This window comes from Pituophis catenifer, unplaced genomic scaffold (genome assembly GCF_029215685.1).
Source record: "Pituophis catenifer annectens isolate HBS135680 unplaced genomic scaffold, rPitCat1.0.hap2 SCAF_5, whole genome shotgun sequence".
In the NCBI taxonomy this organism is placed as follows: domain Eukaryota; kingdom Metazoa; phylum Chordata; class Lepidosauria; order Squamata; family Colubridae; genus Pituophis; species Pituophis catenifer.
Genome location: NW_027256885.1, coordinates 42,945,933 through 42,951,138, shown reverse-complemented (window position 1 = coordinate 42,951,138; position 5,206 = coordinate 42,945,933).

The window sequence follows — 5,206 nt, the reverse complement described above, 5'->3', positions numbered from 1 at the left end:
TACCAGGCCACCTGGGTGGTGTTTTGTCGCTGGTGCACAAAGAATTCCTTCGTACCAACAGCTGCGACGGTCCCGCAGGTTCTCGCCTTTTTGCAGCACGGCTTGAAGAAGAAGCTGTCCACTAATACGCTGCGTCGTCAGGTTGCTGCCTTAGCAACTGTTTTACCAGGTGAGGGTCCTATTCCCCTTTCACAGTTTCTTGAAAGGTGCTGCCAACTTGTTGCCGCCCGTGGTCCACCATTACCCAAGTTGGGACCTTTCTCTAGTTTTGCAGGGGCTCACCTCGCCTCCTTTTGAACCTTTAAGATCTGCCACTCTTCGGTTATTCACATTTAAAGTTGCCTTTTTAGTGGCTATTACTTCTCCACGCAGAGTTTCCGAGTTGGTGGCACTTTCGGTCCGCCAGGATTTGTGCATTTTTCATCCGGACCGGGTCATTTTAAGACTGGACCCTAGGTTTGTTCCGAAAGTTAATTCTTGGTTCCATAGGGCACAGGAACTTATTTTACCAGATTTTTGCCCTAATCCTAGGAATCAGACTGAGAAGCGCTGGCATTATTATTATTATTATTATTTTATTATTATTATTATTTATTTGATTTGTATACCGCCCTACTCCCGAAGGACTCAGGGCGGTGAACAGCCAAACAATAAAATACATAGATACAAAAACTTTAAAAAAACAGATAAAATTGAATTAAATAGTTTTGGCCCTGACAAATTAAAACACCCCAATAATTTAAAACAGATTAAAATTTACATATTAAAAAAGAGGGAAAAGATTAGGCCAAGCCTGCCTGGTGGAATAAAAAGGTCTTCACAGCGCGGCGGAAGGTGCGCAGGTCTGGGATCCTTCGTATCTCCGGGGGGAGCTCATTCCAGACAGTAGGTGCCCCCACAGAGAAGGCCCTCCCCCTAGGGGCCGCCAGTCGACATTGTTTGGCTGACGGCACCCGGAGGAGTCCCTCTCTATGAGAGCGTACCGGCCGGTGGGAGGCTGTTTGTGATAGTAGGCGGTCCCGTAAATAACCAGGTCCTAAGCCATGGAGCGCTCTAAAGGTGGTGACCAAAACCTTGAAGCGCACCCAGAAGACCACCGGGAGCCAGTGCAGCTCGCGCAGGAGAGGTGTCACATGGGAGCGCCATGTTGCTCCCATAACCACCCGCGCGGCCGCACTCTGCGCCAGTTGGAGCCTCCTGGTGCTCCTCAAGGGGAACCCCATGTAGAGAGCGTTACAATAGTCCAGGCGGGAAGTGACGAGGGCATGAGTGACTGTGTGTAGGGAGTCCTGATCCAGAAAGGGACGCAACTGGCGAATCAGGCGAACCTGATGAAAAATCCTCCCGGTCACGGCCGTCAAATGCTCTTCTAATGACAGCCGTGAATCCAGGAGGACGCCCAAATTGCGAGCCCCCTCTGTGGGGGCCAGCGATTCGCCCCCAATAGTCAGCGATGGCATCAACTGACTATATCGGGACGTCGGAAACCACAGCCACTCGGTCTTGGATGGGTTGAGCTTGAGCCTGTTCCTCCCCATCCAGATCCGCACGGCCTCCAGACACCGAGACATCACTTCAAGGGCATCGTTGGGGTGGTCCGAGGTGGAGATGTACAGCTGGGTGTCATCAGTGTACTGGTGGTACTTCACCCCGAAACCACGGATGATCTCACCCAGCGGCTTTACATAAATGTTGAACAAAAGGGGCGAGAGGACTGACCCTTGTGGCACCCCACATATAAGGGGCCTTGGGGTCGACCTCTGCCCCCCTGCCAACACAGACTGCAACCGGTCGGAGAGAAAGGAGGAGAACCACCGCAGTACAGTGCCCCCCACCCCTAACTCTTCCAACCGGTGCAGCATGATACCATGGTCGATGGTATCAAAAGCCGCTGAGAGGTCTAAAAGGACCAGGACAGTGGAGCACCCCCTGTCCCGAGCCCTCCAGAGATCATCTACCAACGCGACCAATGCCGTTTCCGTGCTGTACCCGGGCCTGAAACCTGACTGGAACGGATCCAGATACGTCGTTTCATCCAGGTGCTGGGGGAGCTGTTGTGCAACCACACTCTCGACAACCTTCGCCACAAAACGAAGGTTGGAGACCGGACGATAATTAACCAACATTGCTGGGTCCAGGGAAGGCTTCTTGAGGATCACTCAACCACTGTCCAGAGACAAAAACCAGATCCAGCGTGTTTCCCCCCGTGTGGGTAGGTCCATGAATTAACTGGGTCAGGTCCATGGCCGTCATGGAAGCCATGAACTCCTGAGCCACCTCAGACGCCTCACCCACGGACGGCAGGTTGAAATCCCCCATGACCATAAGCCTAGGGGTATCAACTGCCACCGCGGCGATGATGTTGAGTAGCTCGGGCAGGGCTGCTGCCACGTGGCAGGGAGCCAGGTATGTGATCAGCAAACCTCTCTGAACCCCGTGACCCCATTTCACAAGGAGGGATTCACAGCCAGCCGTCTGAGGAACAGTGGCCTCCCTCGGTCTCAGACCATCTTTAATGATAAAGCCTGCTAACGAGCAGCTGCTTATATGCTGAGTCATTGTCAGTTAGAAAGCCCGGGAAAACTCAGAGTCAAGGGCTGCGCTCTGATTGGCTCATTTGAATGTTCAAGCCAGGAACCAATCAATGGTCACAGCAATATGCTGAGAGAACTTTTCTCTCACATATATGACGATGAGGTCGAAGAGTTTTACGACGATGTGGCCCACCTACAAGACAAAGAAAAATGTCAATACGAAATACTAATGGGTGACTTTAATGCAAGAATAGGAAGAGAAAAAGCGACTGGCCCATATGGAAGTGGTGAATGAGATAATAGAGGCAACAGACTGGTAGTTTTTGCTGAAGGTGAGAGGGATCTCATGAAGATCGATGGTTCGTTGAGGGTGCTTCCAAGAAAAGTCAGCACGCAAGGATGCAATGAAGTTAAACCTTTATTTAGAAATAAAGTAGGTAAAATGAGTTCCCTGGCATGGAGGCATCCATGCCTGGATTGAGCCCATGGATCAGTCCCGTAGGAAGTTAGAACAAGAGCCGAAGAGCAGCCCCTGTGCAGGGGTTCTTATAGGGGCCCCTGGCCCCTCCCTTACCAAGGTGTTTGAGGGGGCCGGAGGTCCATTAACTCTCCCCAATGGGGCTGCAGGGGCCGGAGCCCCTTGACCCACCAGTGGGATCAAAGGTGCCTCTTTGATCCCACTTCTCAAACTTCTTCTGCGCATGCCTGAAGATGGCCGCCAAATGCCGCTGAGCTTATCCTGAGGGGAAGCTTCTGGCTTTCCTGGAGGGGTTCAAGGTCCCGCTGTTTGATTTTGGGGCCCTGATTTGGCTGCCAGAGCTCCCGAGGACTCGATGGGGCTGTCTGGGGTCCACCATTGGAGGGAGACGCGGTAGGCGCAGCGAAGCTTGCAGGGGCCAGCGGATAGGCGGGTGGAAGAATGGAGACAGGGGCGTGGTCGGCGCAGCCGGGAAGACACCGGACGGGAAGACGGGAAGATGCCGAGGAAGCTATGGCCTTCGGAGGGTGGCCGAGTGAGGTGTGGCTACCCCAGGACTTTGTTGTTCTGGTGGGGCGCCTCTGAGGTTGCTGCCGAAGTTGCTGCAGGCGCTGCTGCGGATGTCGCTGGACTCCCGCTGGGCCACGCTTTGAGATCTTGTGGCTTCCTCTTCGTCCCCAGACCGCGTCAACGCCACTGACGCTATGTGTGACCTACTGGCGGCCTGAGGAGTTGAGGCCGCTGGATAATAGGGCCAGCATGGTGGGTGAGGCCTTCCCAACACCCCTCCTCCACCCTCCCCAGGCGTTTATGCGGGGGATGTGGCTGGTTGTGGTTGGAGAGGCCGGTTTTTTTTTCATCTTTGTTCTATCTGGACTCATCTTTTGACATGGGACTGCCCTTTACTGCCCTTTGGGCGCTCCGTTTTGCCTCACCTCCAGGAGGTACCAGGGTCGATGTTGCCGGACTGATGGAACCTGCCTGCCCTGGCTGAAGGACTGGGTTATTAGAGCTCCCAACATGGCTGGTGTGAGAAGGCGGTACATGAGGACCTTGACCTGTGGATTCCCCCCACTGCAGTGAGAGGGCAGTGGGGGAGTGCTATTGCTTCATCACTTTGGCACTGTTCTCCTGGACTTTGTCATCAGCCAGTTAAGCTTCCCTTTGGGGTTTTCTCAGATTATGCCAATTTACACGGCTGCTGAACTATATGCCTTGAGGGGGTCCCCCCTCTCTCAAGGTTGGCCGTCCGGACTATCAATGAACTTCCTTGATGACAGATTTTGGAATCCCGAGAGGTGGCATCAAACGCAGAAGAATCTTAGGGGTTTTTTAGAGTGTCTTTTTATTCGCTTTTTAAGGGGTAGGAGGGAGGGTGGTATTTGTATGACCAGGATGGGTTTGGGGGGTAACCCACCAGGGTCGAGGCCGGGTCCGGCGGGGGGCTGCGGCATTGGGGGTGCGGGGTTGGACGTCAGGGAGGGGGCTAGATTCCATACTAGTGAGGGCTGTTTAATCAGCACTGTGGGTGGGAGGGGCAGACATGGTGGTAGCAGGGGGCCATATCATGTTCCGGGAGTGCGCACCCGCTGTCTTCGAGCGATTGCGCACTCCGGTCCCCAATGCTTTTCTCGTTCCCTGGGTTGCACAGATCCTCAGGGCCCGGGCCTCCGACTGATGTTGTGCAACTCCAGGTCCGTGTTAAATAAAGCCCCCCTCATTTGCGACCTTGTTCAGGAGGGGGGAGTTGACCTGGCGGGTATTACGGAGACCTGGTTGGGTTGGGAGGGGGGGTTCCCCTCGTTGAAATGTGCCCACCAGACTTCCGCGCATTCCATCAGCCGAGGGCTCAGGGTAGGGGCGAGGGGGTGGTGGCTGTTATAAAGTAAGGTCTTTGTCCGAGGGAGGCCACTGTACCTCAGATAGCCGGATGTGAGTTCCTCCTTGTGAAGTGGGGTCATGGGGTGCAGATGGGCTTGCTGATTGTGTACCTGGCTCCCTGCCACGTAGCGGCGGCCCTGCCTGAACTGCTCAACATAATAGCCGGGGTGGCAGTGGATACCCCCAGGCTTATGGTCATGGGGGATTTCAACCTGCCATCTGTCGGTGAAACGTCAGAGGCAGCTCGGGAGTTCATGGCTTCCATGACGGCCATGGACCTGACCCAGTTAGTCCAAGGCCCTACTCACACGGG